The sequence below is a fragment of the Onthophagus taurus genome, unplaced genomic scaffold (genome assembly GCF_036711975.1).
Source record: "Onthophagus taurus isolate NC unplaced genomic scaffold, IU_Otau_3.0 ScKx7SY_15, whole genome shotgun sequence".
Taxonomy (NCBI): Eukaryota; Metazoa; Arthropoda; class Insecta; order Coleoptera; family Scarabaeidae; genus Onthophagus; species Onthophagus taurus.
This window is the reverse complement of record NW_027248940.1, coordinates 3,694,003-3,717,876: the sequence shown is the minus strand read 5'-3', so window position 1 is coordinate 3,717,876 and position 23,874 is coordinate 3,694,003. Positions and strand designations below refer to the sequence as shown.

General features: G+C 21.7%; 1 protein-coding gene across 12 annotated transcripts in view; it reads right to left on the bottom strand.

The window, feature by feature from the left end:
- Positions 1–5,386: 5,386 nt before the first annotated feature.
- The window catches only part of LOC111415282 (uncharacterized), a 210,467-nt gene continuing 191,979 nt past the window's right edge, over positions 5,387–23,874 (bottom strand). For all 12 annotated transcript variants that reach the window (XM_071201013.1, XM_071201002.1, XM_071201009.1 and 9 more), the window contains one exon: positions 5,387–23,874. This exon is cut by the window's right edge and continues 20,211 nt beyond it. The gene's annotated coding sequence lies outside the window, so the exon portion shown is untranslated.

Below are 23,874 nucleotides of genomic sequence, written 5' to 3'. Positions count from 1 at the left end.
TAAAAAACATTTTGTTGTATTTGGCTATTTGTGTATTTGTTATATGTATATTATCATTATAATATTGTAATATTATAAATAGTGGTACTGTATAAGAGTTTATTTAATGAATTTAAGCAGGCTCAATTTTTCCGCTCGTTTTGATTTAAAATTGCAACGATTATGCGTTACGATAATTTTGAAGAAAAATCCTTAAAGTTGCATTTAATTTTTTTTGGTTTAATTTTCGAACCCCGTTATTTCGTTTTATTTATTTATTTTTTTTCAAAACGACATCAAATTTAACGTAAATATTACAACGGATAGGCTTGAAACACTAACATAGAACTATTGTATATTTTCTTTAAGTATTTTTATTATTTTTTTTAAAAGTCATGTGGTTTTTTTCAATCTCAAAAAAATTTCGGTTCGAAATCAATTAATTTTTGTGTTCATATGGTTCGTTTCCCAAAAGTGACTTTTTTCAATAAAAACTCATTGTTTTTCGTTGAGTTTTTCTTTATTATTTTAATTTTTTTTTCTTCATTTTTTTAAAAATCTTTTCACATTGATTTTTGACGCCAAAGTTTCGTGTAGTTTTTTTTTGAGTTGGTTTATTTAGTTTTTTTTTTTCATCAAAAATTGAGAAGAATTCGATTGGAGTTGAAAAAAGGAGCACTTCAATCGAATCCTCGTTATTGAGTCCGTTTTAAGTCAGTCCGGACCTGGATTATTCTTTTTAAGCCCCAAAGAATCTTGGTAAAGTTTAAATTTTTAATTCTAAATCTCTCATTTTTCTTTATTGGTCGCGTTTTTCTCCTCGAGTCCTCGTCAGTCAGTCAAAACGGTCGGTATTATTTTTTTATTAACAATTTAATGAAAAAGTTTTGTTTTTATTGTAAAAAACGTAAGAGTTTCTTAAAAATTGTAACTGAAGTGTGGTTAACCGGATTTTTTGTTTAGCATTGCGAACGGGTGCAATACGTTTGGGCTATTGCGAATATTTTAATTAAATCGAACTGTTTTTAAACCCCTTCTTAACCAGAATCGAATCGCGAGGTAACCGTGTTATTAATTCGATTCAATCGGCTTTTTCTTAATCATTTTTTATCTGTCTTAAGTCATCATCGGATTTGGGGGGACATCTTAATAGGAAACATGCAATTAATGTGATTATTATTAGTAGCTATTTTGAATTTGAGTGTGTTGTTTGGATTGCCTAATCTCTTGTTATAATTAATATATTTATTACGATTAATATTTCCCTTCCTTTCTTGGAATTTAATTCATTCAAAAACAACAATTTTGATAACGTGAAGAATTCTTGAGATATCAACGAAAATCGTTTTGATTTAAAAGTGAAACTAAAAATTAGGAAGCCAAATTTGGAGGGTTTATAATAATTTTTTTTAATATCATATATTCTTTGAGAAAAACTTATTTTTGTTCAATATCTCCATAATTATAATCGATAGAAAAAAAATTTTCAAATAAAATTTGTTTAAAATTAAATTATCAAAAACTTTTGTTGGAACAATTTTTTCGAAAAACGTCATTTATTACAAATTAATAAAAATGATCCGAAATAACTCATTTTAAATTAAAGCAAATCATATCATATTTTTGTTTAAATCGAAAAATTTTTCGTATAATATTTGTTTATAATTTAATTTAAAAGGACTTCTTTTAATAAAATTTTGCGATATCTTCATCGGATGGGGTTCCTCACTGGTATAAAAAATCATTTTTTGAGGTTATTTTTCTAATTATTAATCGAATCAAAAAATCTTTCTAATAAAATTTGTTTAAAATTAAATTATCCAAAGCTTTTATTAAAACAATTTTTTCGAAAAATGTCATTTATTACAATTCAATTAAAATGATACTCATTTTAAATTAAGGCAAATCATATTTTTGTTGAAATCGAAAAATTTTTCGTATAGTATTTGTTTAAAATTTAATTTAAAATGATTTCTTTTAATAAAATTTTGCGATATCTCCATCGGATGGGGCTCCACACTGGTATAAAAAATCATTTTTTGAGGTTATTTTTCTAATTATTAATCGAATCAAAAAATTTTTCAAATGAAATTTGTTTAAAATTAAATTATCCAAGGCTTTTATTAAAACAATTTTTTTGAAAAACGTCATTTATTACAATTCACTTAAAATGATACTCATTTTAAATTAAGGCAAATGATATTTTTGTTTAAATCGAAAAATTTTTCGTATAATATTTGTTTAAAATTTAATTTAAAATGATTTCTTTTAATAAAATTTTGCGATATCTCCATCGGATGGGACTCCACACTGGTATAAAAAATCATTTTTTGAGGTTATCTTTCTAATTATTAATCGAATCAAAAAATTCTTCAAATGAAATTTGTTTAAAATTAAATTATCCAAAGCTTTTATTAAAACAACTTTTTCGAAAAACATCATTTATTACAATTCAATTAAAATGATACTCATTTTAAATTAAGGCAAATCATATTTTTGTTTAAATCGAAAAATTTTTCGTATAATATTTGTTTATAATTTAATTTAAAATGACTTCTTTTAATAAAATTTTGCGATATCTTCATCGGATGGGGCTCCACACTGGTATAAAAAATCATTTTTTGAGGTTATTTTTCTAATTATTAATCGAATCAAAAAATTTTTCAAATGAAATTTGTTTAAAATTAAATTATCTAAAGCTTTTATTGAAACAATTTTTTCGAAAAATGTCATTTATTACAATTCAATTAAAATGATACTCATTTTAAATTAAGGCAAATCATATTTTTGTTTAAATCGAAAAATTTTTCGTATAATATTTGTTTAGAATGTCATTTAAAATGACTTCTTTTAATAAAATTTTGCGATATCTCCAACAGATGGGGCTCTATACTGGTATAAAAAACCATTTTTTGAGGTTATTTTTCTAATTATTAATCGAATCAAAAAATGTTACAAATGAAATTTGTTTAAAATTAAATTATCCAAAGCTTTTATTAAAACAATTTTTTCGAAAAATGTCATTTATTACAATTCAATTAAAATGATACTCATTTTAAATTAAGGCAAATCATATTTTTGTTTAAATCGAAAAATTTTTCGTATAATATTTGTTTAGAATGTCATTTAAAATGACTTCTTTTAATAAAATTTTGCGATATCTCCAACAGATGGGGCTCTATACTGGTATAAAAAACCATTTTTTGAGGTTATTTTTCTAATTATTAATCGAATCAAAAAATGTTACAAATGAAATTTGTTTAAAATTAAATTATCCAAAGCTTTTATTAAAACAATTTTTTCGAAAAATGTCATTTATTACAATTCAATTAAAATGATACTCATTTTAAATTAAGGCAAATCATATTTTTGCTTAAATCGAAAAATTTTTCGTATAATATTTGTTTAAAATTTAATTTAAAACGGCTTCTTTTAATAAAATTTTGCGATATCTCCAACAGATGGGGCTCCACACTGGTATAAAAAAATCGATTTTTGAGGTTATTTTTCTAAATATTAATCGAATCAAAAAATTCTTCAAATGAAATTTGTTTAAAATTAAATTATCCAAAGCTTTTATTAAAACAATTTTTTCGAAAAACGTCATTTATTACAATTCAATTAAAATGATACTCATTTTAAATTAAGGCAAATCATATTTTTGTTTAAATCGAAAAATTTTTCGTATAATATTTGTTTATAATTTAATTTAAAAGGACTTCTTTTAATAAAATTTTGCGATATCTTCATCGGATGGGGTTCCTCACTGGTATAAAAAATCATTTTTTGAGGTTATTTTTCTAATTATTAATCGAATCAAAAAATCTTTCTAATAAAATTTGTTTAAAATTAAATTATCCAAAGCTTTTATTAAAACAATTTTTTCGAAAAATGTCATTTATTACAATTCAATTAAAATGATACTCATTTTAAATTAAGGCAAATCATATTTTTGTTGAAATCGAAAAATTTTTCGTATAGTATTTGTTTAAAATTTAATTTAAAATGATTTCTTTTAATAAAATTTTGCGATATCTCCATCGGATGGGGCTCCACACTGGTATAAAAAATCATTTTTTGAGGTTATTTTTCTAATTATTAATCGAATCAAAAAATTTTTCAAATGAAATTTGTTTAAAATTAAATTATCTAACGCTTCTATTAACACAATTTTTTCGAAAAACGTCATTTATTACAATTCACTTAAAATGATATTCATTTTAAATTAAGGCAAATCATATTTTTGTTTTAATCGAAAAACTTTTCGTATAATATTTGTTTAAAATTTAATTGAGAATGATTTCTTGTAATAATAATTTGCGATATCTCCATCAGATGAGGCTCCACACTGGTATAAAAAATCATTTTTTGAGGTTATCTTTCTAATTATTAATCGAATCAAAAAATTTTTCTAATAAAATTTGTTTAAAATTAAATTATCTAAAGCTTTTATTAAAACAATTTTTTTGAAAAACGTCATTTATTACAATTCAATTAAAATGATACTCATTTTAAATTGAGGCAAATCATATTTTCGTTTTAATCGAAAAATGTTTCGTATAATACTTGTTTAAAATTTAATTTAAAATGATTTCTTTTAATAAAATTTTGCGATATCTCCAACAGATGGGGCTCTACACTGGTATAAAAAAATATTTTTTGAGGTTATTTTTCTAATTATTAATCGAATCAAAAAATTTTTCAAATGAAATTTGTTTAAAATTAAATTATCCAAAGCTTTTATTAAAACATTTTTTTCGAAAAATGTCATTTATTACAATTCAATTAAAATGATACTCATTTTAAATTAAGGCAAATCATATTTTTGTTTAAATCGAAAAATTTTTCGTATAATATTTGTTTAAAATTTAATTTAAAACGACTTCTTTTGATAAAATTTTGCGATATCTCCAACAGATGGGGCTCCACACTGGTATAAAAAAATCGATTTTTGAGGTTATTTTTCTAATTATTAATCGAATCAAAAAATTTTTCAAATGAAATTTGTTTAAAATTAAATTATCCAAAGCTTTTATTAAAACAATTTTTTCGAAAAACGTCATTTATTACAATTCAATTAAAATGATACTCATTTTAAATTAAGGCAAATCATATTTTTGTTTAAATCGAAAAATTTTTCGTATAATATTTGTTTATAATTTAATTTAAAACGACTTCTTTTAATAAAATTTTGCGATATCTCCACCAGATGGGGCCCCACACTGGTATAGAAAATTATTTTTTGAGATTATTTTTCTAATTAATGATCGAATCAAAAAATTTTTCAAATGAAATGTGTTTAAAATGAAATTATCTAAATCTTTTATTAACATAATTTTTTCGTAAAACGTTTATTAATTAATTTTGGGATAAAAATTAGGATTCAGGTTAGAATTAAAACGAGGTGTTATTTTTCAGTATTTGCTATATCAGTAGATAGAAGTACACTGTCACACAAACATTATCCATACAATTAAATTTACGATTTCCAAACAGAATCGTTGCCTCTCGCCATTTCTTTCGCTTTAACTTTAATTTATTTACGCTTTTTCTCCTTCTCCTTCGTGTTTTGATAATAATTCTAACGGGCCGCAAATCGTCAACCGCTAATTTATTTTTTTTTTATCTTTTTAATTCACTTTTGACTTTACAAAAATCGGACGAAACGATACGCTAATAATTTGCTTTTTAGTTCTCTTTTTCGCTTTACAACTCCTTAAAACAAATATTCATTCAATTATTTTCACTCGATTTACAATTTTTAATTTTATTACAATTTACAACGTCTCGAATAATGCCTCTGAATTTCACAGACGAGTTCGAAATTTTCGAATTTCATTTTCACCATTATTTGTTTTTTTTTGCTTATTTTTTAATAATAATCCTTACAAAATGTATATTTACATATTTAATTTAATTTCTTTTTTTTTGGTAATTTTTTTTGGTCAATTTATTTACAGAAATACACACGCGTTATTTATTAATTTTTATAGAAAAATTTTGAGATCGAAATTTCTTTCTTTGATAATAAGTTAATGATCCTAATAAGTACTTTAATAATATGTAAAAGATACATTTTGTTCGTACCCCATTTTGCTTGTTTTGAGAAAAATTTTAATCAACTGAAAGAAAATGGTTTTTCTTTTAATAATTAATTACGCAAATTCAGCTAACAGTCAATGGCCATTCATTCGTGTGTTTTTTATAACTGCAATAATATTAATGAATTAATTTATGTAAAAAAGAAAAACCCTACAACGGCTACAACGGTAAATAGTTATAATAAGAAACGAAACGAAACGAAACGGCTTGGAAAGAAAGTTGTTGTTGTTATCTTGATTTTTCGCCTTAGGAACTTAATCGAAACAAAGCAGTTATTATTAATTATTAATTACATTAATGGCAGTACAAAAAAAATAAAACAAATGGCAAACATTTAAAGTAATAATAATAATAATTAAAAACATCTAGTTTAAAAATCATCCTTACAACTAAACGAAAATTACAAAAAAATAATATTATTTAATAATAATAATATATATATTTATCGACGTATACCTTTTTGCTCTCTTTTAATTATAGCGATAATAATTAATTAAATTTCATTTATAATTAGAAAAGATTGTGTATAAATAAATTACTTTAGCTAAAATAAAATCTTAAAAAATAAAGTGTAGTTGACGATCTTTACTTTTAATAATTAATTAAATAATAAAAAAATTAAGAAAAAATAAATTTGAGCTCAACTTTATAATATATCATATAATATTTAATAATATATTTTATATCGATTCATTCGTATCAACTGGAAGCGTTTTTTCTCTTTCTTTCTTTCTACCTTTCTTTCTTTAAATCCTCAACCAAAGAATTAAGAAACGGAAACATCTCTCCAAGTAATCATCACAAATTACAACAAACAACAAAAGTTTTCGATTAATAACGTCCTACTCACCGCACTTATTATTGTTCTCCCAAAAATTTATGTATGTTAATATTATTAATTTGTTAAAAACGTTTTTGAAGGTTGTTTTGTGTGTGTGACATTTCGGTTTTTTATTTATAATTTTAGGAATCTGTGGGTTAACGGGGTTCTCCTCTTAATGAATCAACGAAGTCAACAATTAAACGAAAAAATCATTTTGATAACATTCAAAAATCATAATAAATCGATTTATTGAGGAATGTTTTACGAATTTATTATAATTTATTAAATAAATTGTGATCTTTTTAATCGTAAAAACCGCATTAAAAAATTCCTTTTACTTCTTGAGATAATCAATTTTGAAATTAGCTAAATTTACATTTAAATCGTTAATATTTTAAAAAATCATATAAAATCGACTTTTTGGTAAATTTTTTTGAATTTTTTGCAATTTATAAAACAAAGTGTGTTCTTTTTAATGGTAAAAACCGCACCAAAAAAATCCTTTTAGTTCTTGAGAGAATCAATTTTGAAATTAGCTAAATTTTCATTTAAATCGTTAATTTTTTAAAAAATCATAATAAATTGATTTTTTGATGAATCATTTTGAATTTAACATATTTTGTAAAAGAAAGTGTGCTCTTTTTAGTGCAATAAACCGCTTTTAGTGCTTGAGATAATCAATTTTGAATTTAATTAAATTTTCATCTAAACCATTAATTAAAAAAAAAATCATAATAAATCGATTTTTTGTTGAATCTTTTTGAAAATTTCAGATTTTGTAAAACAACGAATGCTATTTTTAGTGCTAAAAACCGCATTAAAAAATTCCTTCTAGTTCTTGAGAGAATCAATTTTGAATTTAGCCAAATTTTCATTAAAATCGTTAATATTTAAAAAAATGATATAAAATCGATTTTTTGTTGAATCTTTTTGAATTTGTTACAATTTATAAAACAAAGCGTGTTCTTTTTAGTGCTAAAAACCGTATTAAAAAATTCCTTTTGGTTCTTAAGATAATCAATTTTGAATTTAACGAAATTTTCATTTAAACCGTTAATTTAAAAAAAAATCATAATAAATTGATTTTTCGTTGAATCTTTTTGAATTTGTTACAATTTATAAAACAAAGCGTGTTCTTTTCAATATTAAAAACCGCTTTAATAAATTCCTTTTAATTCTTGAGATAATCAATTTTTAATTTAACTAAATTTCTTTTAATTAAAAAATCGTATTAAATCGATTTATTAAAGAATCTTTACGAATTTATTACAATTTATCAAATAAAATGTGATCTTTTTAACGGTAAAAATCGCATCAAAACATTCTTTTTAATTCTTGAGATAATCAATTTTGAATTTAACGAAATTTTCATTTCAACCGTTAATTTTTTTTAAAATCATAATAATTTGATTATTTGTTGAATTTTTTTGAATTTTTCAGATTTTGTAGAATAAAGTGTGCTGTTTTTAGTGCTAAAAACCGAATTTGAAAATTCTTTCTAATTCTTGAGAGAATCAATTTTAAATTTAACAAAATTTTCATTTAAATCGCTAATATTTTAAAAAATCATATAAAATCGATTTTTTGTTGAATCTTTTTGAATTTTTTACAATTTATAAAACAAAGCGTGTTCTTTTTAGTGCTAAAACCCGCATTAAAAAATTCCTTTTAATTCTTGAGATAATCAATTTTGAATTTAACTAAATTTTCATAGAAATCGTTAATTTAAAAAAAAATCATAATAAATTGATTTTTTGTTGAATCTTTTTGAATTTGTTACAATTTATAAAACAAAGCGTGTTCTTTTCAATATTAAAAACCGCTTTAATAAATTCCTTTTAATTCTTGAGATAATCAATTTTTAATTCAGCTAAATTGTTTTCGATTAAAATCGATCGTTTTTTTAAAATGGTGATAAATTGGTTTATTGGGAAATGTTTACCAATTTATTTGAACTTATCTAATCAAGTGCATTGTTCTTAATGCTAAAAACCGCACCAAAAAATTCCTTTTAGTCCTTGAGATAATCAATTTTTAATGCAACTAAATTTCTTTTGATTAAAGTCGATCGTAATTTAAAAAATAGTGATAAACCGATTTATTGTTGAATCTTTCTGAATTTTTTACAATTCATAAAACAAAGCGTGCTCTTCTTACTGCTAAAAACCGCATTAAAAAATTTCTTTTAGTTCTTGAGATAATCAATTTTGTATTTAACAAAATTTTCATTTAAATCGTAAATTCATAAAAAAATCATAATAAATCGATTATTTGTTGAATCTTTTTGCATTTTTCAGATTTTGTAAAACAAATTGTCCTCTTTTTAATGCTAAAAACCGCATTAAAAAATTCCATCTAGTTTTTGAGAGAATCAATTGAAATTAACTAAATTTTCATTTAAATCGCTAATATTTTAAAAAATCATATAAAATCGACTTTTTGGTAAATTTTTTTAATTTTTTTACAATTTATAAAACAACGCGTGTTCTTTTTAGTGCTAAAAACCGCATTAAAAAATTCCTTTTAATTCTTGAGGTAATCAATTTCGAATTTAACTAAATTTTCATTGAAATCGTTAATTTAAAAAAAAATCATAATAAATTGATTTTTTGTTGAATCTCTTTCAATTTGTTACAATTTATAAAACAACGCGTGTTCTTTTTAGTGCTAATAACCGCATTAAGAAATTCCTTTTACTTCTTGAGATAATCAATTTTGAAATTAGCTAAATTTACATTGAAATCGTTAATATTTTAAAAAATCATATAAAATCGACTTTTTGGTAATTTTTTTTGAATTTATTACAATTTATAAAAGAACGCGTGTTCTTTTTAGTGCTAATAACCGCATTAAGAAATTCCTTTTACTTCTTGAGATAATCAATTTTGAAATTAACAAAATTTTCATTTAAATCGTAAATTCATAAAAAAATCATAATAAATCGATTATTTGTTGAATCTTTTTGCATTTTTCAGATTTTGTAAAACAAATTGTCCTCTTTTTAATGCTAAAAACCGCATTAAAAAATTCCATCTAGTTTTTGAGAGAATCAATTTTGAAATTAACTAAATTTTCATTTAAATCGCTAATATTTAAAAAAAATCATATAAAATCGACTTTTTGGTAAATTTTTTTAATTTTTTTACAATTTATAAAACAACGCGTGTTCTTTTTAGTGCTAAAAACCGCATTAAAAAATTCCTTTTAATTCTTGAGGTAATCAATTTCGAATTTAACTAAATTTTCATTGAAATCGTTAATTTAAAAAAAAATCATAATAAATTGATTTTTTGTTGAATCTCTTTCAATTTGTTACAATTTATAAAACAACGCGTGTTCTTTTTAGTGCTAATAACCGCATTAAGAAATTCCTTTTACTTCTTGAGATAATCAATTTTGAAATTAGCTAAATTTACATTGAAATCGTTAATATTTTAAAAAATCATATAAAATCGACTTTTTGGTAAATTTTTTTGAATTTTTTACAATTTATAAAACAAAGTGTGTTCTTTTTAATGGTAAAAACCGCACCAAAAAAATCCTTTTAGTTCTTGAGATAATCAATTTTGAAATTAGCTAAATTTACATTTAAATCGTTAATATTTTAAAAAATCATATAAAATCGATTTTTTGGTAAATTTTTTTGAATTTATTATAATTTATAAAACAACGCGTGTTCTTTTTAGTGCTAAAAACCGCATTAAAAAATTCCTTTTACTTCTTGAGATAATCAATTTTGAAATTAGCTAAATTTACATTTAAATCGTTAATATTTTAAAAAATCATATAAAATCGACTTTTTGGTAAATTTTTTTGAATTTTTTACAATTTAAAAAAAAAAGTGTGTTCTTTTTAATGGTAAAAACCGCACCAAAAAAATCCTTTTAGTTCTTGAGATAATTAATTTTGAAATTAGCTAAATTTTCATTTAAATCGTTAATATTTTAAAAAATCATATAAAATCGATTTTTTGGTAAATTTTTTTGAATTTATTATAATTTATAAAACAACGCGTGTTCTTTTTAGTGCTAAAAACCGCATTAAAAAATTCCTTTTACTTCTTGAGATAATCAATTTTGAAATTAGCTAAATGTACATTTAAATCGTTAATATTTTAAAAAATCATATAAAATCGATTTTTTGGTAAATTTTTTTGAATTTTTTACAATTTATAAAACAAAGCGTGTTCTTTTTAATGGTAAAAACCGCACCAAAAGAATCCTTTTACTTCTTGAGATAATCAATTTTGAAATTAGCTAAATGTACATTTAAATCGCTAATATTTTAAAAAATCATATAACACCGATTTTTTGTTGAATCTCTCTGAATTTTTTACAATTTATAAAACAAAACGTGTTCTTTTTAGTGCTAAAAACTGCATCAAAAAATTCCTTTTAGTTCTTGAGATAATCAATTTTGAATTTAACGAAATTTTCAATTAAATCGTCAATATTTTAGAAAATCGTAATAAATCGATTTTTTGTTGAATCTTTTTGAATTTGTTACAATTTATAAAACAAAGCGTGTTCTTTTTAATATTAAAAACCGCTTTAATAAATTCCTTTTAATTCTTGAGATAATCAATTTTTAATTCAGCTAAATTGTTTTCGATTAAAATCGATCGTTTTTTTAAAATGGTGATAAATTGGTTTATTGGGAAATGTTTACCAATTTATTTGAACTTATCTAATCAAGTGCATTGTTCTTAATGCTAAAAACCGCACCAAAAAATTCCTTTTAGTCCTTGAGATAATCAATTTTTAATGCAACTAAATTTCTTTTGATTAAAGTCGATCGTAATTTAAAAAATAGTGATAAACCGATTTATTGTTGAATCTTTCTGAATTTTTTACAATTCATAAAACAAAGCGTGCTCTTCTTACTGCTAAAAACCGCATTAAAAAATTTCTTTTAGTTCTTGAGATAATCAATTTTGTATTTAACAAAATTTTCATTTAAATCGTAAATTCATAAAAAAATCATAATAAATCGATTATTTGTTGAATCTTTTTGCATTTTTCAGATTTTGTAAAACAAATTGTCCTCTTTTTAATGCTAAAAACCGCATTAAAAAATTCCATCTAGTTTTTGAGAGAATCAATTTTGAAATTAACTAAATTTTCATTTAAATCGCTAATATTTAAAAAAAATCATATAAAATCGACTTTTTGGTAAATTTTTTTAATTTTTTTACAATTTATAAAACAACGCGTGTTCTTTTTAGTGCTAAAAACCGCATTAAAAAATTCCTTTTAATTCTTGAGGTAATCAATTTCGAATTTAACTAAATTTTCATTGAAATCGTTAATTTAAAAAAAAATCATAATAAATTGATTTTTTGTTGAATCTCTTTCAATTTGTTACAATTTATAAAACAACGCGTGTTCTTTTTAGTGCTAATAACCGCATTAAGAAATTCCTTTTACTTCTTGAGATAATCAATTTTGAAATTAGCTAAATTTACATTGAAATCGTTAATATTTTAAAAAATCATATAAAATCGACTTTTTGGTAAATTTTTTTGAATTTTTTACAATTTATAAAACAAAGTGTGTTCTTTTTAATGGTAAAAACCGCACCAAAAAAATCCTTTTAGTTCTTGAGATAATCAATTTTGAAATTAGCTAAATTTACATTTAAATCGTTAATATTTTAAAAAATCATATAAAATCGATTTTTTGGTAAATTTTTTTGAATTTATTATAATTTATAAAACAACGCGTGTTCTTTTTAGTGCTAAAAACCGCATTAAAAAATTCCTTTTACTTCTTGAGATAATCAATTTTGAAATTAGCTAAATTTACATTTAAATCGTTAATATTTTAAAAAATCATATAAAATCGACTTTTTGGTAAATTTTTTTGAATTTTTTACAATTTAAAAAACAAAGTGTGTTCTTTTTAATGGTAAAAACCGCACCAAAAAAATCCTTTTAGTTCTTGAGATAATTAATTTTGAAATTAGCTAAATTTTCATTTAAATCGTTAATATTTTAAAAAATCATATAAAATCGATTTTTTGGTAAATTTTTTTGAATTTATTATAATTTATAAAACAACGCGTGTTCTTTTTAGTGCTAAAAACCGCATTAAAAAATTCCTTTTACTTCTTGAGATAATCAATTTTGAAATTAGCTAAATGTACATTTAAATCGTTAATATTTTAAAAAATCATATAAAATCGATTTTTTGGTAAATTTTTTTGAATTTTTTACAATTTATAAAACAAAGCGTGTTCTTTTTAATGGTAAAAACCGCACCAAAAGAATCCTTTTACTTCTTGAGATAATCAATTTTGAAATTAGCTAAATGTACATTTAAATCGCTAATATTTTAAAAAATCATATAACACCGATTTTTTGTTGAATCTCTCTGAATTTTTTACAATTTATAAAACAAAACGTGTTCTTTTTAGTGCTAAAAACTGCATCAAAAAATTCCTTTTAGTTCTTGAGATAATCAATTTTGAATTTAACGAAATTTTCAATTAAATCGTCAATATTTTAGAAAATCGTAATAAATCGATTTTTTGTTGAATCTTTTTGAATTTGTTACAATTTATAAAACAAAGCGTGTTCTTTTTAATATTAAAAACCGCTTTAATAAATTCCTTTTAATTCTTGAGATAATCAATTTTTAATTCAGCTAAATTGTTTTCGATTAAAATCGATCGTTTTTTTAAAATGGTGATAAATTGGTTTATTGGGAAATGTTTACCAATTTATTTGAACTTATCTAATCAAGTGCATTGTTCTTAATGCTAAAAACCGCACCAAAAAATTCCTTTTAGTCCTTGAGATAATCAATTTTTAATGCAACTAAATTTCTTTTGATTAAAGTCGATCGTAATTTAAAAAATAGTGATAAACCGATTTATTGTTGAATCTTTCTGAATTTTTTACAATTCATAAAACAAAGCGTGCTCTTCTTACTGCTAAAAACCGCATTAAAAAATTTCTTTTAGTTCTTGAGATAATCAATTTTGTATTTAACAAAATTTTCATTTAAATCGTAAATTCATAAAAAAATCATAATAAATCGATTATTTGTTGAATCTTTTTGCATTTTTCAGATTTTGTAAAACAAATTGTCCTCTTTTTAATGCTAAAAACCGCATTAAAAAATTCCATCTAGTTTTTGAGAGAATCAATTGAAATTAACTAAATTTTCATTTAAATCGCTAATATTTTAAAAAATCATATAAAATCGACTTTTTGGTAAATTTTTTTAATTTTTTTACAATTTATAAAACAACGCGTGTTCTTTTTAGTGCTAAAAACCGCATTAAAAAATTCCTTTTAATTCTTGAGGTAATCAATTTCGAATTTAACTAAATTTTCATTGAAATCGTTAATTTAAAAAAAAATCATAATAAATTGATTTTTTGTTGAATCTCTTTCAATTTGTTACAATTTATAAAACAACGCGTGTTCTTTTTAGTGCTAATAACCGCATTAAGAAATTCCTTTTACTTCTTGAGATAATCAATTTTGAAATTAGCTAAATTTACATTGAAATCGTTAATATTTTAAAAAATCATATAAAATCGACTTTTTGGTAATTTTTTTTGAATTTATTACAATTTATAAAAGGACGCGTGTTCTTTTTAGTGCTAATAACCGCATTAAGAAATTCCTTTTACTTCTTGAGATAATCAATTTTGAAATTAACAAAATTTTCATTTAAATCGTAAATTCATAAAAAAATCATAATAAATCGATTATTTGTTGAATCTTTTTGCATTTTTCAGATTTTGTAAAACAAATTGTCCTCTTTTTAATGCTAAAAACCGCATTAAAAAATTCCATCTAGTTTTTGAGAGAATCAATTTTGAAATTAACTAAATTTTCATTTAAATCGCTAATATTTAAAAAAAATCATATAAAATCGACTTTTTGGTAAATTTTTTTAATTTTTTTACAATTTATAAAACAACGCGTGTTCTTTTTAGTGCTAAAAACCGCATTAAAAAATTCCTTTTAATTCTTGAGGTAATCAATTTCGAATTTAACTAAATTTTCATTGAAATCGTTAATTTAAAAAAAAATCATAATAAATTGATTTTTTGTTGAATCTCTTTCAATTTGTTACAATTTATAAAACAACGCGTGTTCTTTTTAGTGCTAATAACCGCATTAAGAAATTCCTTTTACTTCTTGAGATAATCAATTTTGAAATTAGCTAAATTTACATTGAAATCGTTAATATTTTAAAAAATCATATAAAATCGACTTTTTGGTAAATTTTTTTGAATTTTTTACAATTTATAAAACAAAGTGTGTTCTTTTTAATGGTAAAAACCGCACCAAAAAAATCCTTTTAGTTCTTGAGATAATCAATTTTGAAATTAGCTAAATTTACATTTAAATCGTTAATATTTTAAAAAATCATATAAAATCGATTTTTTGGTAAATTTTTTTGAATTTATTATAATTTATAAAACAACGCGTGTTCTTTTTAGTGCTAAAAACCGCATTAAAAAATTCCTTTTACTTCTTGAGATAATCAATTTTGAAATTAGCTAAATTTACATTTAAATCGTTAATATTTTAAAAAATCATATAAAATCGACTTTTTGGTAAATTTTTTTGAATTTTTTACAATTTAAAAAACAAAGTGTGTTCTTTTTAATGGTAAAAACCGCACCAAAAAAATCCTTTTAGTTCTTGAGATAATTAATTTTGAAATTAGCTAAATTTTCATTTAAATCGTTAATATTTTAAAAAATCATATAAAATCGATTTTTTGGTAAATTTTTTTGAATTTATTATAATTTATAAAACAACGCGTGTTCTTTTTAGTGCTAAAAACCGCATTAAAAAATTCCTTTTACTTCTTGAGATAATCAATTTTGAAATTAGCTAAATGTACATTTAAATCGTTAATATTTTAAAAAATCATATAAAATCGATTTTTTGGTAAATTTTTTTGAATTTTTTACAATTTATAAAACAAAGCGTGTTCTTTTTAATGGTAAAAACCGCACCAAAAGAATCCTTTTACTTCTTGAGATAATCAATTTTGAAATTAGCTAAATGTACATTTAAATCGCTAATATTTTAAAAAATCATATAACACCGATTTTTTGTTGAATCTCTCTGAATTTTTTACAATTTATAAAACAAAACGTGTTCTTTTTAGTGCTAAAAACTGCATCAAAAAATTCCTTTTAGTTCTTGAGATAATCAATTTTGAATTTAACGAAATTTTCAATTAAATCGTCAATATTTTAGAAAATCGTAATAAATCGATTTTTTGTTGAATCTTTTTGAATTTGTTACAATTTATAAAACAAAGCGTGTTCTTTTTAATATTAAAAACCGCTTTAATAAATTCCTTTTAATTCTTGAGATAATCAATTTTTAATTCAGCTAAATTGTTTTCGATTAAAATCGATCGTTTTTTTAAAATGGTGATAAATTGGTTTATTGGGAAATGTTTACCAATTTATTTGAACTTATCTAATCAAGTGCATTGTTCTTAATGCTAAAAACCGCACCAAAAAATTCCTTTTAGTCCTTGAGATAATCAATTTTTAATGCAACTAAATTTCTTTTGATTAAAGTCGATCGTAATTTAAAAAATAGTGATAAACCGATTTATTGTTGAATCTTTCTGAATTTTTTACAATTCATAAAACAAAGCGTGTTCTTTTTAATGGTAAAAACCGCACCAAAAAAATCCTTTTAGTTCTTGAGATAATCAATTTTGAAATTAGCAAAATTTTCATTTAAATCGTTAATATTTTAAAAAATCATATAAAATCGATTTTTTGGTAAATTTTTTTGAATTTTTTACAATTTATAAAACAACGCGTGTTCTTTTTAATGGTAAAAACCGCACCAAAAAAATCCTTTTAGTTCTTGAGATAATCAATTTTGAAATTAGCAAAATTTTCATTTAAATCGTTAATATTTTAAAAAATCATATAAAATCGATTTTTTGGTAAATTTTTTTGAATTTATTACAATTTATAAAACAAAGTGTGTTCTTTTTAATGGTAAAAACCGCACCAAAAAAATCCTTTTAGTTCTTGAGATAATCAATTTTGAATTTAACTAAATTTTGATTTAAACCGTTAGTTTTTTAAAAAATCATAATAAATCGAAACTTGTTGAATTTTTTACAATTTATAAAACGAAGCGTGTTCTTTTTAATGTTAAAAACTGCATCAAAAAATTCCTTTTAATTCTTGAGATTTTCAATTTTTAATTCAACTAAGTTTCTTTTGATTAAAACGATCGTTTTTTAAAAAGTCTTGATAAATTGATTTATTGAGAAATGTTTACGAATTTATTAGAACTTATCTAATCAAGTGCGTTGTTCTTAATGGTAAAAGTTGCATCAAAAAATTACTTTTAATCTTTGAGATAACCAATTTTTAATTTAACTACATTTCTTTTGAATAAAATCGATCGTTTTTTAAAAATCGCCATAAATCGGTTTATTGAGAAATGTTTACGAATTTATTAGAACTTATCTAATCAAGTGTGTTGTTCTTAATGCTAAAAACAGCATTAAAAATCCTTTTTAACCCTTAAGATATTCAATTTTTAATTTAACAAATTTCTTTTAATTAAAAAATCGTATTAAATCGATTTATTAAAGAATCTTTACGAATTTATAACAATTTATCAAATAAAATGTGATCTTTTTAACGGTAAAAATCGCATCAAAAAATTCTTTTTAATTCTTGAGATAATCAATTTTGAATTTAACGAAATTTTCATTTCAACCATTAATTTTTTTAAAAATCATAATAATTTGATTATTTGTTGAATCTTTATGAATTTTTCAGATTTTGTAGAATAAAGTGTGCTGTTTTTAGTGCTAAAAACCGAATTTGAAAATTCTTTGTAATTCTTGAGAGAATCAATTTAAAATTTAACAAAATTTTCATTTAAATCGTAAATTCTTAAAAGAAATCATAATAAATCGATTATTTGTTGAATCTTTTTGAATTTTTCAGATTTTGTAAAACAAAGAGTGCTGTTTTTAGTGCTAAAACCCGAATTTGAAAATTCTTTCTAATTCTTGAGAGAATCAATTTTGAATTTAGCTAAATTTTTATTACAATCGTGAATATTTTGAAAAATCATATAAAATCGATTTTTTGTTGAATCTTTCTGAATTTTAAAGTTTAAATTTATAAAACAAAGCGTGTTCTTTTTAGTGCTAAAAACCGCATTAAAAAATTTCTTTTAGTTCTTGAGATAATCAATTTTGAATTTTACTAAATTTTCATTTAAATCGATAATTAAAAAAAAATGATAATAAATCGATTTTTTGTTGAATCTTTTTGAATTTAGCAGATTTTGTAAAACAAAGAGTGCTGTTTTTAGTGCTAAAAACCGTATTTGAAAATTCCTTCTAGTTCTTGAGAGAATCAATTTTAAATTTAGTTAAATTTTCATTGAGATCGTAAATTCTTAAAAAAATCATAATAAATCGATTATTTGTTGAATCTTTTTGAATTTTTCAGATTTTGTAAAACAACGAATGTTCTTTTTACTGCTAAAAACTGAATTAAAAAATTCCTTCTAGTTCTTGAGAGAATCAATTTTAAATTTAGTTAAATTTTCATTGAGATCGTAAATTCTTAAAAAAATCATAATAAATCGATTATTTGTTGAATCTTTTTGAATCTTTCAGATTTTGTAAAACAACGAATGTTCTTTTTACTGCTAAAAACTGAATTAAAAAATTCCTTCTAGTTCTGGAGAGAATCAATTTTGAAATGAACTAAATTTTCATTTAAATCGCTAATATTTAAAAAATCATATAAAATCGATTTTTTGTTGAATCTCTCTGAATTTTTTACAATTTACAAAGCAAAGCGTGTTCTTTTTAGAGTTAAAACACCCCTTAAGAAATTCCTTTTAGTTCTTGAGATAATCAATTTTGAATTTAACTAAATTTTCATTTATATCATTAATATTTTAAAAAATCATATAAAATCGATTTTTTGTTGAATCTTTCTGAATTTTTTACAATGTATAAAACAAAACGTGTTCTTTTTAGTGCTAAAAACCGCATTAAAAAATTTCTTTTAGTTCTTGAGATAATCAATTTTGAATTTAACTAAATTTTCATTTAAATCGTTAATTCTTAAAAAAATTATAATAAATCGATTATTTCTTGAATCTTTTCGAATTTTTCAGATTTTGTAAAACAACGAGTGCTCTTTTTAGTGCTAAAAACTGTATTAAAAAATTCCTTTTAGTTCTTGAGAGAATCAATTTTGAATTTAGCTAAATTTTCATTAAAATCGTTGATATTTTAAAAAATCATATAAAGTCGATTTTTTGGTAAATTTTTTTGAATTTATTACAATTTATAAAACAACGCGTGTTCTTTTTAATGGTAAAAACCGCACCAAAAAAATCCTTTTAGTTCTTGAGATAATCAATTTTGAAATTAGCAAAATTTTCATTTAAATCGTTAATATTTTAAAAAATCATATAAAATCGATTTTTTGGTAAATTTTTTTGAATTTATTACAATTTATAAAACAAAGTGTGTTCTTTTTAATGGTAAAAACCGCACCAAAAAAATCCTTTTAGTTCTTGAGATAATCAATTTTGAATTTAACTAAATTTTGATTTAAACCGTTAGTTTTTTAAAAAATCATAATAAATCGAAACTTGTTGAATTTTTTACAATTTATAAAACGAAGCGTGTTCTTTTTAATGTTAAAAACTGCATCAAAAAATTCCTTTTAATTCTTGAGATTTTCAATTTTTAATTCAACTAAGTTTCTTTTGATTAAAACGATCGTTTTTTAAAAAGTCTTGATAAATTGATTTATTGAGAAATGTTTACGAATTTATTAGAACTTATCTAATCAAGTGCGTTGTTCTTAATGGTAAAAGTTGCATCAAAAAATTACTTTTAATCTTTGAGATAACCAATTTTTAATTTAACTACATTTCTTTTGAATAAAATCGATCGTTTTTTAAAAATCGCCATAAATCGGTTTATTGAGAAATGTTTACGAATTTATTAGAACTTATCTAATCAAGTGTGTTGTTCTTAATGCTAAAAACAGCATTAAAAATCCTTTTTAACCCTTAAGATATTCAATTTTTAATTTAACAAATTTCTTTTAATTAAAAAATCGTATTAAATCGATTTATTAAAGAATCTTTACGAATTTATAACAATTTATCAAATAAAATGTGATCTTTTTAACGGTAAAAATCGCATCAAAAAATTCTTTTTAATTCTTGAGATAATCAATTTTGAATTTAACGAAATTTTCATTTCAACCATTAATTTTTTTAAAAATCATAATAATTTGATTATTTGTTGAATCTTTATGAATTTTTCAGATTTTGTAGAATAAAGTGTGCTGTTTTTAGTGCTAAAAACCGAATTTGAAAATTCTTTGTAATTCTTGAGAGAATCAATTTAAAATTTAACAAAATTTTCATTTAAATCGTAAATTCTTAAAAGAAATCATAATAAATCGATTATTTGTTGAATCTTTTTGAATTTTTCAGATTTTGTAAAACAAAGAGTGCTGTTTTTAGTGCTAAAACCCGAATTTGAAAATTCTTTCTAATTCTTGAGAGAATCAATTTTGAATTTAGCTAAATTTTTATTACAATCGTGAATATTTTGAAAAATCATATAAAATCGATTTTTTGTTGAATCTTTCTGAATTTTAAAGTTTAAATTTATAAAACAAAGCGTGTTCTTTTTAGTGCTAAAAACCGCATTAAAAAATTTCTTTTAGTTCTTGAGATAATCAATTTTGAATTTTACTAAATTTTCATTTAAATCGATAATTAAAAAAAAATGATAATAAATCGATTTTTTGTTGAATCTTTTTGAATTTAGCAGATTTTGTAAAACAAAGAGTGCTGTTTTTAGTGCTAAAAACCGTATTTGAAAATTCCTTCTAGTTCTTGAGAGAATCAATTTTAAATTTAGTTAAATTTTCATTGAGATCGTAAATTCTTAAAAAAATCATAATAAATCGATTATTTGTTGAATCTTTTTGAATTTTTCAGATTTTGTAAAACAACGAATGTTCTTTTTACTGCTAAAAACTGAATTAAAAAATTCCTTCTAGTTCTTGAGAGAATCAATTTTAAATTTAGTTAAATTTTCATTGAGATCGTAAATTCTTAAAAAAATCATAATAAATCGATTATTTGTTGAATCTTTTTGAATCTTTCAGATTTTGTAAAACAACGAATGTTCTTTTTACTGCTAAAAACTGAATTAAAAAATTCCTTCTAGTTCTGGAGAGAATCAATTTTGAAATGAACTAAATTTTCATTTAAATCGCTAATATTTAAAAAATCATATAAAATCGATTTTTTGTTGAATCTCTCTGAATTTTTTACAATTTACAAAGCAAAGCGTGTTCTTTTTAGAGTTAAAACACCCCTTAAGAAATTCCTTTTAGTTCTTGAGATAATCAATTTTGAATTTAACTAAATTTTCATTTATATCATTAATATTTTAAAAAATCATATAAAATCGATTTTTTGTTGAATCTTTCTGAATTTTTTACAATGTATAAAACAAAACGTGTTCTTTTTAGTGCTAAAAACCGCATTAAAAAATTTCTTTTAGTTCTTGAGATAATCAATTTTGAATTTAACTAAATTTTCATTTAAATCGTTAATTCTTAAAAAAATTATAATAAATCGATTATTTCTTGAATCTTTTCGAATTTTTCAGATTTTGTAAAACAACGAGTGCTCTTTTTAGTGCTAAAAACTGTATTAAAAAATTCCTTTTAGTTCTTGAGAGAATCAATTTTGAATTTAGCTAAATTTTCATTAAAATCGTTGATATTTTAAAAAATCATATAAAGTCGATTTTTTGGTAAATTTTTTTGAATTTATTACAATTTATAAAACAACGCGTGTTCTTTTTAGTGCTAAAAACCGCATTAAAAAATTCCTTTTACTTCTTGAGATAATCAATTTTGAAATTAGCTAAATTTACATTTAAATCGTTAATATTTTAAAAAATCATATAAAATCGATTTTTTGGTAAATTTTTTTGAATTTATTACAATTTATAAAACAAAGTGTGTTCTTTTTAATGGTAAAAACCGCACCAAAAAAATCCTTTTAGTTCTTGAGATAATCAATTTTGAAATTAGCTAAATTTTCATTTAAATCACTAATATTTAAAAAAATCATATAAAATCGATTTTTTGTTGAATCTTTTTGAATTTTTCACAATTTATAGAACAAAGCGTGTTCTATTTAATAGTAAAAACCGCATTAAAAAATTTCTTCTAGTTCTTGAGAGAATCAATTTTGAATTTAGCTAAATTTTCATTTAAATCACTAATATTTAAAAAAATCATATAAAATCGATTTTTTGTTGAATCTTTCTGAATTTTTTACAATGTATAAAACAAAACGTGTTCTTTTTAGTGCTAAAAACCGCATTAAAAAATTTCTTTTAGTTCTTGAGATAATCAATTTTGAATTTAACTAAATTTTCATTTAAATCACTAATATTTAAAAAAATCATATAAAATCGATTATTTGTTGAATCTTTTTAAATTTTTCACAATTTATAGAACAAAGCGTGTTCTATTTAATAGTAAAAACCGCATTAAAAAATTTCTTCTAGTTCTTGAGAGAATCAATTTTGAATTTAGCTAAATTTTCATTTAAATCACTAATATTTAAAAAAATCATATAAAATCGATTTTTTGTTGAATCTTTTTGAATTTGTTACAATTTATACAACAAAGCGTGTTCTTTTTAATCGTAAAAACCGCATCAAAAAATTCCTTTTACTTCTTGAGATAATCAATTTGGAATTTAACTAAATTTTCATTCATCAATCATTTAAAAAAAAAATCATAACAAATCGATTTTTTGGTGAATTTTTTTGAATTTATTACAATTTATAAAACAACACGTGTTCTTTTTAGTGCTAAAAACCGCATTAAAAAATTCCTTTTACTTCTTGAGATAATCAATTTTGAAATTAGCTAAATTTACATTTAAATCGTTAATATTTTAAAAAATCATATAAAATCGACTTTTTGGTAAATTTTTTTGAATTTTTTACAATTTAAAAAACAAAGTGTGTTCTTTTTAATGGTAAAAACCGCACCAAAAAAATCCTTTTAGTTCTTGAGATAATTAATTTTGAAATTAGCTAAATTTTCATTTAAATCGTTAATATTTTAAAAAATCATATAAAATCGATTTTTTGGTAAATTTTTTTGAATTTATTATAATTTATAAAACAACGCGTGTTCTTTTTAGTGCTAAAAACCGCATTAAAAAATTCCTTTTACTTCTTGAGATAATCAATTTTGAAATTAGCTAAATGTACATTTAAATCGTTAATATTTTAAAAAATCATATAAAATCGATTTTTTGGTAAATTTTTTTGAATTTTTTACAATTTATAAAACAAAGCGTGTTCTTTTTAATGGTAAAAACCGCACCAAAAGAATCCTTTTACTTCTTGAGATAATCAATTTTGAAATTAGCTAAATGTACATTTAAATCGCTAATATTTTAAAAAATCATATAACACCGATTTTTTGTTGAATCTCTCTGAATTTTTTACAATTTATAAAACAAAACGTGTTCTTTTTAGTGCTAAAAACTGCATCAAAAAATTCCTTTTAGTTCTTGAGATAATCAATTTTGAATTTAACGAAATTTTCAATTAAATCGTCAATATTTTAGAAAATCGTAATAAATCGATTTTTTGTTGAATCTTTTTGAATTTGTTACAATTTATAAAACAAAGCGTGTTCTTTTTAATATTAAAAACCGCTTTAATAAATTCCTTTTAATTCTTGAGATAATCAATTTTGAATTTAACTAAATTTTCATTGAAATCGTTCATTTAAAAAAAAAATCATAATAAATTGATTTTTTGTTGAATCTCTTTGAATTTCTTACAATTTATAAAACAAGGCGTGTTCTTTTTAATGTTAAAAACCGCATTAAAAAATTCCTTTTCATTCTT